At 35.8% G+C, this 14,640-nt stretch overlaps 1 protein-coding gene across 1 annotated transcript in view; it reads right to left on the reverse strand.

The window, feature by feature from the left end:
• Positions 1–14,640, reverse strand: part of SYT10 (synaptotagmin 10) — a 64,726-nt gene that overhangs the window by 36,678 nt on the left and 13,408 nt on the right. The gene's annotated exons all lie outside the window — the stretch shown is intronic.

Below are 14,640 nucleotides of genomic sequence, written 5' to 3' on the forward strand. Positions count from 1 at the left end.
GCCCAGGCAGGAGTGCAGTGGCCGGATCTCAGCTCACTGCAAGCTCCGCCTCCCGGGTTCACGCCATTCTCCGGCCTCAGCCTCCCGAGTAGCTGGGACTACAGGCGCCCGCCACCTCGCCCGGCTAGTTTTTTGTATTTCTTAATAGAGACGGGGTTTCACCCTGTTAGCCAGGATGGTCTCGATCTCCTGACCTCGTGATCCGCCCGTCTCGGCCTCCCAAAGTGCTGGGATTACAGGCTTGAGCCACCGCGCCCGGCCGAGAAGATTGATTTCTTTTTTTTGTTTTGTTTTTTTGGGACGGAGTCTCGCTCTGTCGCCCAGGCTGGAGTGCAGTGGCGCGATCTTGGCTCACTGCAAGCTCCGCCTCCCGGGTTCATGCCATTCTCCTGCCTCAGCCTCCCGAGTAGCTGGGATTACAGGCACCCGCCACCACACACGGCTAATTTTTTTTTTTGTATTTTTAGTAGAGACGGGGTTTTACCATGTTAGCCAGGATGGCCTTGATCTCCTGACCTCAAAGAAAAGTTTACAAATTAGTGACCATCCAGAAGTAAGATGCCTGGGCACAATACCATTTGAGAAGTACTGACAGGAGCTGAGGATTTTGAACCTAGAAAGGAGAAGCAGTTGAAGAATAGGGTAAAGATGGATTAAGGCTAGCTGTCTTCTAATGCCCGAAGGACTGTCATGACAGCATTTAGGAATTCATGGAAGGGACAGAAGATAAACTCTAGCTTAATATAAAGGAACGTTTAAGATCTAGAGCTCTCCAACACAGTGAAGTAGTGAATTTCCTCAAGCTGGAAATGTAGAACAAAGGTTAGATGCTGTATAAAAATATTCCTGCCTCAAGTAAGATTTGGCCTCAAGTCTAGCATCACACTTGAGGCAGGAAGCATTAAGTGTTTTCTAACCTTAAGTTTATTCTGTGATTCTCTGTCATTCTACAGTCCTTCAATAATTTTACGGGCCTAAACGTTTACAACGCAGCATCAATATTATGTGCATTAATACAATGGAATTTGTTAAAATCAGAATTATAATCTAAGGTGTTGCCAAGTTCATTCTCTTACATTTAATTTACTTTTTTACTTTAACTGTACTGAACTGTTGAGCAGTAATTCAAAAAACACCATAGAAAATGCTTAGGGCTGTATTGAAACTAATTCAACCTCTCTTTATGGTCCCCTTTCATACAGATAAGGAAGACAAACCAAAATGAGCCGTGAGAGTATCAGTAGCTCTGCTTGTTTCTACTGTACTATTCACAGACCTCTCAAACATGGACCTATGGTTCAGTACATACATTGCAAATTAAAGATTCATACAAGTAAAGTGGTGGAAGGGTGTCACAAGTGAAAGTAAACTGCAGTGTTTTTGAAAGATCTTGTCCTCCACATTCTGCTCGGCTTCACCCCCAGAATGAGAAGCTTTTAGTGTGCTGTCACAGAGAATTATATGGATAAAAGGAGAAAGCCTACGGAAAAATGATATTCCAATATCAGATTAGTGCTGAAGTATGCCAAGAATTAGAATATGAAAAAAATAATGTCTAATACAATTTGGAAGAAAATAAAAAGGAATAATAAAAGATGGGAAAAAATAAAGAAATATACACTACAACATTTTCACGATAAAAAGTTAGGATGCCTTTGCTCTTCAGATTTTGCCAGTAAAAGCTAGTACTTATGATGTTGCAGGTACGGGTGTAAATTCTTTATCAATTCAACTGAGCCTCATGTAACCCAATCAGGCACTCACTATTATGTTCCCAAATGAGGCCACTGAGGCACAGAGAAGCGAGTAATGTATTCAAAGTCTTCCTGGTAGGCAGGTGCTAACATTAAAATTTCACTGAGGCAGTCTGGGTCTAGTGGCCACACCCTTAGCCACCATGCTATATATACTGTTATATTAATGGTTATCCTATTTGAATAAATTACTTCAAAAATCAGTTATTCTACTAAATAACCATATAAAATATTAAAGTGTCAATTTATATATATTTATATGTTTTCCACTTAAATATTATATATAACATAATTATGTAATCCACTAAGATCTGAAGTTTATTTGGTTAAAATAGCTTGAGATATCTTTTTAGAGGTTTTAACTTATTTGACTTGTTACTAAAAATTGGAAGGGAGCACAAGTGTTTAATTTGTAAATGAAAATGATCAGACACTGTGTACAAATTTCTTATTGAGTCTATAGTTATGATAAATTTTATTAGAAATGACATATTTTGGAAATAGCAACAAAGTAAAATTTGTAAGGCAATTTGTGGTATATCATATATTAAAAATGACTTTTAAAATTTGACTATAATTGAAAAACTGTTACTATATAGAGAAACATACTAGAATTACTTTATTCAGGTGAGAAAATTAGCCCCTAATTTAAACTACACTGACTTTATGACTCAATATTTTAGTTTCTGTATCTAAATGAGTATACATGTAAAAAAGTCTTTGCTAACTTAAATCTTGAAGTGATTTGTTTCTTCAGATATATGTCACTCTATTGCATTAGGCATGACATGAAATGTATTTTGACCTTGAATCTACCCCAGATATTAAGGATCCGGAGCTTAAACTAGGGTTAGCAAAGGTCAGAGAGAATTTATGAAAATGAAAAGAATAGAAAAAGGAATATAAGTGGTATATATTACTGTGAAATATTAAAAGGGTCTAGTATAATCTAGTTTGCATATTCATTATTCTTAAAATATTTAGGATATTTTATTGAACAGAAAATCAAATATTCTTGCTAAAGTCACTTTTAGTTATGCAACAAGCTTTTGATTTTTGGGAGCAAAACCCCTAAGAAGTTAATTCTTTATTTTTTTTAATAGATTTATTCCATCATTTCACACTCCCTTGTGCTTTTCAATATTATAAAACTTCAATTTTCTATCCTCTGTGCCAAAATTAGTAATTTCCTCTTTATGACTCTGATTATATTTTTGCAGCTGTAAAGCCCCTTATGAGAATAAAAAACTAGTAACATTTTTGTTCTAGTAAGTCATTGTCCTAATTATAGGGTAAATAGCACATATTCTAAGTCACAGTTTAGCTAGTCAGTTAAGACAAGCTTTAATGAGTACAATGTTAAACTATTGCCATGACAACAGATCTTTTTCTTCTGGCTTTTTTTTTTTTTCTTTTATAATGACAGTGATTAGTGGCTATACAGTCTCACACAAATATCCAACCAATCACAGTGCAAGTCATTTGACTGTTACTAACCCCATTCTTATCCTTCAAACCTAGTATTAGGTTGGTGCAAAAGTAATTGCATTTTTTGCTGTTGAAAGTAATGGCAAAAACCGCAATTACTTTTGCACCAACCTAAATTCCATCTTATTCTTCAAACCTAGCACTGTCCAAGCATTCTCCCAGAGAAGGAAAAACTTTCTCCATCTAACCTAGAACTCTGAGGGTAGCTAGATATCGTCAATATTAGTTGATGGCACTGGAATATAATGTATTAATATGGTCACTTTCAAATATTTACTACCAATAGATCCTTTTCTTCCAATAAAATCTGAGGATAGAATTTGACTATGTAAAGACAGAGCTGCTTTGGTTGACATGTGGTTAGAGTCCTGGAAACTCACCGGAATATGAGCAAATTCTTCCTAACTATGAGAAGCAAGTGTTTAAAGATTTTTACAGAGAGATGAGGTGGAAAAAGTGCTGGACTAGAATCTGACTACAGTTTGGTTCCAGCTTCCCTATGTAGTGAGGGCAAATTTGGCACATCACTTAACTTATTTGAGCTTTATTTTTCTCATTTATAAAATGGTTCTTTTACAGTTTTTGAGAAGATTAAATGATATATTGTATATGACTTTCCCAGCTATCATTTTTCATATTGATGTTAGTTATTACTATTATAATTCAGGACACAAGGAGCTGAAGTGCAAATGCCATAATGAATTCTAGTTTTGACAAAGTCAAATCTAGGCTTCCTGGGGATGTACAAAGTCATTTCTATGTAAGCATGTCCTGGACCACTACCCTGGGCTAAAGAGACCACCTGACTTCAAATCTCAGCATCTAATGGGAAACCTATATCCTCTTGCTCTAATTTGCAATGCCTCTACTATCTATTAAATCAACCTTAGATATTGCTTAAGAAATTACAGAAGAAAAGTAAAAATATCTTTAGCAGCTTTCTATTTATTTAATAATTAAGTGTTTAAAAGAAATTTATCTCCATTTTAATATTAAAATCTGCATCAGAAATTCTCATCATATATTCAGTTAGATCCCGATTTCATAGTTAAAGAAGCTTGAGTAGCAAGACTAAATCAAGTTTCTGGTTAACAAAGTTTTTATTCTCAGTTTCCTATTTTCTTCCATTCAACTTGAAACAAAGACAAGGTGATTCATTCATTACACAAATATCTGAGCATATACCATGCAAAAGACCATAAGGAGAGTAAACTGTATAAAATGCCACAGTGGATTTTTAAAAATAACCCATTGACCTCTACATTCTTAATCTTTTTGGAATGTTTTTTCACTTTATTTACCTGGTAGAAATTTGGCTCTTCCCCAAGGACATCATTTCCTATGCGTTCCTCTCACATGGTGGCTGTTATTTCCCATGGCCCTTATTCCACCAGCTTGCCAGTGAAGTAACTGTTTCTTCTTGACCCCCATTACCACTTCACACCATTCTCTTTTTTGTTGTTGTTGAGACAGAGTCTCACTCTGTCACTCAGGCTGGAGTGCAGTGGCATGATTTCAGTTCACGGCAACCTCCACTTCCCTGGTTCAAGCAATTCCCCTGACTCAGCCTCCCAAGTAGCTGGGATTAAAGCCACCACACCCGGCTAATTTTTTTGTAGTTTAGTAGAGACGGGGTTTCACCATGTTGGCCAAACTGGCCTCAAACTCCTCACCTCACGCAATCCACCCGCCTCAGCCTCCAAAAGTACTGGGATTACAGGTGCGAGCCACCAAGCCTGGCTCACACCATTCTCTTTTAAGCTACCACACCCATCTCTGAAGCTCAAGTCAAGAAATCACACTCCCATTACCATTTACTGTTAGTGATCTATTGATATCCAAAACCCTCTCTATAAAGTCTTCATTATCTTAGTCTTCTGGTTCATGAACATTATCTTTTACAATGTTTCTGCTCTAATTCTGGCAATCAAAGTATTTCTTCCAACCCTTTGGCCTCAAGGTTCAATGAACTCCTCTCTTCCAATGATGTTCTCTACTTAACCTCAGTCACTATTATGTAAATAGCCAGATTTTGTCATCATCAACTGCAAGCTCTCCACAACTGCAATTTCAGGCATGCTTCCCTCTGATCAACACTTCCTACCTTTTCAGGTTCCTTTAAGATGGAAGAAATAATGGTATGCTCTTGTGCTGAGAGTACTAATAAAAGAGAGGGGGAGAATTAATAATGCAAACATCAGAGAGGAGGATTCTTAGAAGTGACAGGAGGCAAAATGGGATCTAACATGAAAGTGGAGGGATTAGTTATAGATAGGTGCATTGAACATAGTATCAATCAGGAAGGCAAATATATGGGATAGATGCTGGTAAGAGGGTTGATGATGTGGTGGGAGCCTGTGGAAGGTTTCTGCCCTTTGCTTCAATTTTCTTAGTAAAATGGGAAGTAAGGTCATTAATTAAAACTGAAAACTGAGAATGAGGAAGAAGGTGATAGAAGTTTGAAAAAAGGTGAGAAGGTATAAAATGGTGTGGTTTGAATGTCCTTTCCAAAACTCACGTGGAAACTTAATCTCTGATGTGGCAGTATTGAGAGGCAGAGCCTGTATTGTTAGATGTGACTAGGGCATATCGGCTCTGCCCTCATGAATGGATTAAATCCATTCATGAATCAATGGATTAATGAGTTAATAGATTTGTGGATGACCACAGGAGTGCAGCTGCTGGCTTTATAAGAAGAGGAAGAGATCGCTGAGCTAGCATATTAGCATACTCTGCCCCTTTGCCTTGACATGTTCTGCACCGCCTTGGGACTCTGCAGAGTCATCACCAGCAAGAAGACCCTTGACAGATGTGGCCCCTCAACCATAGACTTTAAAGCTTTTCTAACTGTAAGAAAGAAATTCGTTTTCTTTATAAATTATCCAGCTTCTGATATTCTGCTATGAGCAACAGAAAATGTATCAACACAATAGTCTTGTGACTCTCAAAGATTGAGAGGGAAAACAGATTTTTGTTTTAGCACTAGCTAGCTAAATGAGGAATGTGGTCATGAATTTCAAGTGGATTCATGAGAGTTGTTTATATTTTTTTCCAGTCACATTGCACATGTGCAAGTGTACAGGTGACAGAGCAATGAATTCAGGTAGGGCTGTGGTTCTGCCCTGCAAATACAAAAATAGAAAGCAACAAGAGAATTGAGGATGTACACAAGAGTGACTCTGATTGACCATGGAATTGAAACTGAGTAAAGAAGAAAAAATAATAATATCAAGGATATAGGAATTATGACATAGTGACAGAATCAATGGATTGGAGGTTTTGGTGAGTTGGAAGGGTTGTCTGAATTGGGATGTAAAGTTAAAAGAACTTTCTATTCACCCCACTTTCTCTGTGCTGCTCTGTTTCTCTAATATATTTGCAGCAAAACTTTTTGAAAGAGTTAATTACAGTATATTCACCGTCCAGATTCTATTTAAACTTACTCTAATCAGCTTTTCATATACTGTATCACAATTGCTCTTGAAAATGTGAACAATGTCGCCCCCACATTGCTAAATTCAAACAGGTCCATTCACAATCATTCTACCCAGCCTTAGCACACTCCCCTGACAGCTACTCCCTCCTGGGAGCTTACTTACTCTCCTCATTTGGCTTCCAGGTTCCACCCTCCCGGCTTCCCTCCTACTTTACTAGCCTCTACTTCTCAGTCCACCTGGCTGTTCCCAGTCTCTCAACGCTCAGAAATTTATCCTTTTTCTTCTTTTTCCCATCTACTCTCAACTATTTGATGATATCATCTCCTGGCTGAGGACATAATCTACATGCTCAGGATCCCAAATTTATATATATGTTACAGATTCACTTCAGAGTTCCAGAGTCATTACCTAGTTGCCCACTGAACTTGTCCACTTAGATTTCTAATAGAATCCTTAAATGCCACAGGTCCAGATCTCCTCTTCTTGCCTCTCAAACTCACTCCATTCACAGTCTCATCTGTCTCAACTTGATTTTCTCAGATGCTTAGTCCAAAATCTTCAAGTCATTTTTGCTCTTCTTATTTCACTCACATGCCCCAGCTCATCTATCAGGATAGTCTGTTTCTTACACCCTCAAAATATATCCAGTCAGTTCTCACGAACATTATTAACTACCACTTCCCTGGTCTGAAACATCATCACCTCTGACCTGGATTAGAGCCTCCTTAGCGGACTTTCTGCTTCTATCCTTGTGCCTTCCTCAATGTCTCTTTTCAATACAGCAGGCAGAATCATATTTTAAAAACAGGTCATGCCACTCCTTTGACTTCCTCTAGTGGCTTCCCATATTACTCAGAGTAAAAGCCAAAAATAATGTAGCCCCCTCTACCTCTGCTTTGTCTCCTAGATTTCTCTTGGTGGGAACATGTAGCACAGGTTCTAGCTTCAGGGCCTTTGCAGCACCTGCCTCCTCTATATGAAAAGCCCTCCCAGACTCCTCAAGGCTTACCTCTCTACCACTTTGAGTCTTCGCTCAATTTACCTTCTCAGGAAGATCTATCCTGACTACAATGTTTAAAATTGCAACACTGCCTCCCACTCAGACTTTCCAATCCCTTTGTTTTGTGCTATAATTTTCTATAGGACTTATTACCTATTATAACCTCATATAATTTATAAGAAGGTGTGTGTGTGGGGGGAGACTTTTGACAGTTTTGTGCCAAATGTGTATCAAATTTCAAGAAAAATGTCTATGACATAATAAGTGTTCAATAAATATTGTTGAAGAAAGAAAATATTTTCTCTGAAAAATTTAGCCGTGTGACTAAATAGCAATTGAATAATAATAATAAAAGCTAGAGAAACAACTAGTTTTCTTCTCAATTATTTAAAGAGATGGCTGAAATCCATTCAGTAGTTTACCTTTATTCTATTCAAGAATTTACAGGCAATTGGTTCTTTAATAAATTTAATGAAATAAATGTTCACTTATTCTGAACTTAAAACCTTCAGATTATGAGAATAACATACTGCCTATCATGCTAAGGAGGCAATTCAGTTATTCTCAAAATACTTACTTTGACTTCTCTCCATGTTTAAAAAAGATACAAGATATAAACATCATAAAACAATGATAAGCAATTGCTTTTGATGTAGCATATGTTTAAATAAATGTGTATGAAGTAATTAGCTTGGAAAATACTTATTCATAGCTTTTGATCTACAGATAATGTTCTGAGAACATTACATATATATTACAAGAAAAGAAGTAAATATAGACTGAAGCCTTAAACCTTAAAAAATTCTCAATAACAACTGGTCAAAACAATAAATCCAAGAACTTACTTTTTAGCATTACTTGATTCCTAGAAGGTCATTTGACCATAATTCTAGCTCTGGATTTCTATGCTCAGTGTGCAATTTTATGCCTTCCTTTACTTTGTAATATGTTTCTGACTCTCATGAGCTTACCTCCTGGTGAGCTCAGCTAGGTTTTGGAGAAAAATAGTCATAGCTCTATAACCGGGTTCATGTACTAGTCTTGATGACCCTTCGTCTGTGCCTCCACATCTCGACCTTACTGCACATAGTGTATTGAAATTACCTGTTTTCAGATTTGTCTTCGACTCTTCAAGACTTTCTTCTAAATTGTGGTCTTTATCATAGCAGAGACTAAGTATTATTCATCTTTTAATGTATTTCATCATAAACATTTGCTAGGAACTAAGAAAATGTATGTTGGAGTTTGTATGAAAATAATTCACCATATGATTCCTGTGACTAATAAAACCAAACTTCCCAAGCATTATTCATATTATATAGAAGAGACTAAGAAGCTGAGGTGGGAGGATTACTTGAGGCCAGGAATTCAAGACCAGCCTAGGTAACATTTTGAGACCTCATCTCTACAAAAAAATTTTTAAAAATTAGCCAGGACTGGTGGTGCGTGCCTGTAGTCCTGGCAACTTGGGAGGCTGAGGCAGGAGGATCACTTGAACTAGCAGCTCAAGGCTGCAGAGAGCTATGATCATGCCACTGCACTCCTGGGCAACAAAGTGAGACCCTGTATCAAAACAACAACAACAGCAAAAAAGAACCGAATCAGTGTTTGTGTATAAGACAATATTTATAAGTACCAGAAAGCAAACTTCAAATTTCAATCATGTTGTTAAGGTTGTGACTCTGGCTTTAGTTCAAAGAGTCATCTCTTTTCAGAAAAGAAGCAAGGGTGTACACCTAATACATTTCTTTCATGAAGGGGATTATTTAACCACCTCAAGTTCCTGCAAAGCATGTTTTATGAACTTCTATTTCAGGGAGACAGATCTCAAGTCTTTCCATTGTTCTGGGCAAGTGTTGCTACTTGATACCCTAGCTAGCCATACATCTTTTAAACTCCTCCTTTTTGTAATATCTCATTTTTCATTCCTTACAGTGTTTTAGCATAGATAATTTCAATCTTAGCTATCTTTTCAGAGAAATTCAATTTTTAAAAAACATTCTTACAGTAAAGTTAACTATGGAATCTCATTTTATGTATTTTTAAATAATTTTTCATTTTTCTTATAATAATGTACATTAAGCATTCTTTTGGATACTATGCATGATGATTTTAAGCATTACTCTTCTAATCAACCATAGCTAATTGCAAATATTGTAAATTCATCAGCACATATAAGTCAGTGATTTCTTCCCATGTACATTTTCCTGCTTTTGTTTCATGTTCAATTGTTTCTGCTATTACAGTTCCTAATTATTTTCAATAGGTACTTAGAGTCCTAAAGGTCATAAATCTACATAATTCCTCATCCTCAATACATTATTTTGCCAGTTACTATTCACCTTGTCTTTACATCATTAATAAATGCACATAAAATTGATTCTCATACTCATCCCTGTGAGAATACGATCATTAACCTCTTTCTAATATGAACACAGTGTATCTCACCACACATCAGCTGGTGTGGCTTTTAAAGACGATGTATTTAAAAAGGCAAAATAAGTGGAAGATGATCAATCAATCAAAAGCATTCAATTGACATTATATACCTACACATTGGTGGAAATTAGGAGGGCATAAAAGTAGGTTATACACCCTTGTTCTCTGAAAATTTAGCATCTCGTTTGGAAACAGCTGGAGCTCAATATTAAGATACAAAATAATTGCTAGGTTGTAATTAGCAATTACAGTTTTAACAGCATTGCTGTTTTAATATAGTAATTTGTTATTTAATACAGCAATAACAGCTTTAAATAATAAAGGATAATAGTTAATAATTGGGCAGATAAAGTTGGACTCTCAGATGCATTTTCCTTAAAGATCTTATAGTACATAAAAACGAGGTTGTTACTCCACACAAGGAAAGCAGCATGAACAAAAGCACACAGGCAAAGAGAGTCAGGTCTTTAGGAGGATGGTAAAAAGACCAAGCACCCTTCTAGTGAGCAACCATGGAAGATCAATGGGATAAACAAGATGAGGTCATTGAATTCATTTATTGATTCTTTTAATTCAGTAAGTTCACTTTGAGCTCCTACAGTGTTTTGTTAAGGCATCAAAAAGCAATATAGAAGTGAATACGGCAGATTTTCTGCCTAAGAAAGCAGCATACAACTCTATATGTGGGGGTATATAGAACCAAAATGCTAATGGTAGCTTGGTATAATCATAGTATAACAGCCTTGAATGACTTTTAAAAGATTTGGACTATACATGGAATTACTGAATTGCCACTTAATGTTTTTTTACAAGGGATCTTAGATTTTCCTTTACAAATTTTCTTAACGTTTCTTTTTTGTTGTTGTTTTCTATTTCCTGATTTTTATTATGCTTGAACATAATAAAAAGTAATTACAAAGTAGATATCTTCTCCTATAGTCTGTGTTATAAAATGTTGCCAGGTGAATTATCCTAAAACATAACACTTATCCATAGAACTCCTCTGCTACAAATACTTTTTGACAAGAGAGACTCTGAACATGTTGGCCATGATTTCAAGGTTTCACTATATTTCAGTTTCAGCTGATTTTATCGTCCATTATTCCTTCACTTTACTCTATTTTTTGATCAAAGTACCTTACCTGCTGTTTTCTTAGCAAAACTTCCTACTCTATGATTTTTCACATAATATGTTTCTATCTAGGATGCACATCCTCTCCCAATTGCCACTTACATGAATTTCCAGTTTCCTTCGACTCAGCTTAATGGCTCTTCTCCATGCCTTAGCTGGAAATAATGTTTCAATGTCCTGAATTCCACATTCTCCATCACATAGCTGGCATTTGTAATTCCTTATATTGGTATTGCATGTATTGTCTCCACATTATATTATAAATTTACAGAAGTGGTCACAGATGCTTAGAGTTTTCAGAGTGGAAGGAGTAGGATACATTGACTATACCCAGGATTAAATATATGTTGAATAAGGTTATTGGATGCATAAACAATCAATCAAGATGATGCTTAAAGAATATTAGTAATGAAGAAATACATAAATGCTGGCTGGGTTGTTTGGTTGCCTGCCAGGCTGATAGGGCAAAATGTCCAGGTATTTGAAAAGGGAGACGAGAATTTGAGAAATGTGTGTTTCTAGCGATGCTGCTAACTTCTAGGCCCATCAGGATGCTATTTAAATACAGAGACAAGTAAAACTTGAAAGACTATGATGTCTGAGCCAAATTAAAAGGAGTCCCAATAGACTGGAGCTGTGACATACTAATAAGGTGAGGAAACAAAGTATTAAAGTTAAATTCAGTGTGTGTGTGTGTGTGCATCTGTGTGTGTCTCTCTCTCTCTCTCTGTGTGTGTGTGTGTGCGTGCCTGTGCATGTAGGTTTGATTTTGCTACATCTCAGTGAAAAGTTGGCATATGAGCAGAATAATTTGACTCATAATGTACCCTCGATCTCTGTGTTCATGTGGACTACATAATGAACTCAGCAATTTCCTCTTCCTCTCTCTATAAAGGTAATTTCTAGTATGATTAAGTAATTAATGTAGATGAGGGTTTTGAGAACTAGAAATAATCATGTTTTCTGCAAGGAATTCATCCCAAGGCTAAACAGATTCAAATCATGACTCTAGTCATTCATGATAATCATATAAAATTCCAGATTTTTAATTGAGTAGGATAAACAGGAAGATGCTTTTCTCCAACCTCCCAACTACCTGTCCTAAGCATACTTTGTAACCAACATATTTAATTGCAGGAAAACTACATCCCCATGGCATTTATGCTTAATTTGTGTTCTTCCATCTGGATAAATTTGAATTTTTACTCTTCCCAGCTGCATGACTTCAGGCAACTTTTTAAATCTCTCTGGGTTTCATTTAACTCACATGTAATGGGGATAATTAATAATACTTTCTTCATGCAGGTTGGGGAAGGATTATCAGGAAGGGTGCCTTGGCATAGTGACAAAATTTCAAGTGCTCAAAATTCTTTTCTTCTTCTTCTTTCCCCAATCACCCATATGAACAATGAAAGTCAGAGGCAGGTGAAATGATATCACATTTCTAGCAAAACTCTGAATGCGTGTTGCAGTTTTTCCTCTTAGAAAATATCAGATATATACAATCTAATTTTTATGATTTTAAGGTTGAAATTTTTATGTTTTTCTGAGTTGTTCAATTTCACATAATTACTGAGAAATCCATAGCTAGCAAAATGAAGCCTTCGTTCACGTGTTTTCATTCTACTCTAGCTAGGGATAATCAGACAAGTGGTCTCTTTATACTCAACAGAAAATATTTTGGAGACAGTATTTTGTTTTTCTGAGGTTCCAAAAAAACATTGATTACCTGAATTTGTCTTCATTGAGTATCTTTATATAATCTGTACATATCAGCTAAAGAGTTGAATAATTCTGAATGCTAAGCTAATATATATTCACAGGGGTTGGTATTTCTAAAATGTTTTGCAGATTAATTGAAGATTTTTACTGAAATTTCTGAATGTCTTAAGTCTTCGTGGCTATAAAATATCATATTTGGCCAAAGTTTTCAGGGACGGTAGTGATAATCAAGTAAATACATCAGGTAATTTTACAGCGGTTTTCCCCTATAAGTATAGTGAGATCAATGTCTTCGAAAAAAGGAAGTTCCTCCCAAAGACATTTTTCCCCTATTTGTAAAATATGTAAAAAAAAGTGGTTTATTGGACAATTATTTTATAGTTCAATAAATATATATATAATTCAATAAATATATATATAGTTCAATAAATATATAATAAAAGTTAACATGGATATTTATTGGGTTACATTACACAAAAATCATAAATAAGAAAATTGAAAATGAGTCTAAATATCATTGCTCAGGAAAACTTGTCAAAATAAAAACAAAATATGAGGCATTCCTTAGTTATAAAATTTAAGTAGCACAGAAAAGTGTAACATGAAAAGGACACCTCCATCCATCCTCCTTATCCCAAAGTTCCTTATCTCAAAGGGAACAATTATTCTTATCCCTCTAGAATACATTTGAGTAAGAAGTGGATTTATTTGTAGATACAATTCTCTTATTTACACATAATACATATTGAACAGCCTTTCAATTCTAGTAACCAATATGTCCCAGTTTTTCAATTTGATAGATTTCGAAGCCCACAAAGTATTACCATGTTGGAAAACATGGATGCACCTTCAGTTTAGAGAGATAAAAAGGTAAGATTAGGAAGTCAATCAGTTTGCAGGAAATAGCAGTTTCCTCTCAATAAGAGATCATTGATTTTACCCTACCCTGGAATAAAACTAGTTGCTAGTTTTGGGAACCCAAGAAAAACTGCTCTCATGCAATTTGTTTTAAGAATTGATGCCTATACTTAACAGAAAAAAATGCCTCTTTACAAGAATCATTTTTTCCTGTACAGTTAATACATATAATGTGAATATACTGTGGTGAATTAATTCCAACAAAGTTTTGTTGATTTTCCCAGGCTGAGTTAAAATGTATTTCCTTAAGGAAGTCCTCTTCTTCCTCCCTTTTATGTACACTCCTCCATATGCCCATGATATTTGGCTTCTTGTGGAACTTATACTTTGCCCAGTTAAGAATCTGGTCTACATGAGCTCAAACACACAATGAGGTTTCATGTTTTTGGTATATGTGTTAAATAGTTGCAGACTAAATATGAATCTGTTAGTTGTGATTGTGAAATTCTAGATGATTCCTGATTGTATAGAGCCTCCATGATATGCATTTCAAATGGATTTCTTAATATTTATTGGTTGAATTAAATTAAGTTGAAAGACCACAAGTAGCAGCTATCAACTGATGATATTTCAAAGGAGAAAGTTTAACAATAATCTGTAGTTACACGATTTTACTGAAACCTGACAGTCTGCTAAGCCCCTCTCAGGGTCCTGCTCCCTATTTGGCTTCTTTGTCCTTAGTTTCTCTCTCTCTGCCCGTATGTACTTTGTCCTACCCCTTCTCTCTTTATTTATCTATTTCCTATGTCT

Source organism: Theropithecus gelada, chromosome 11 (genome assembly GCF_003255815.1).
Source record: "Theropithecus gelada isolate Dixy chromosome 11, Tgel_1.0, whole genome shotgun sequence".
Lineage (NCBI taxonomy): Eukaryota > Metazoa > Chordata > Mammalia > Primates > Cercopithecidae > Theropithecus > Theropithecus gelada.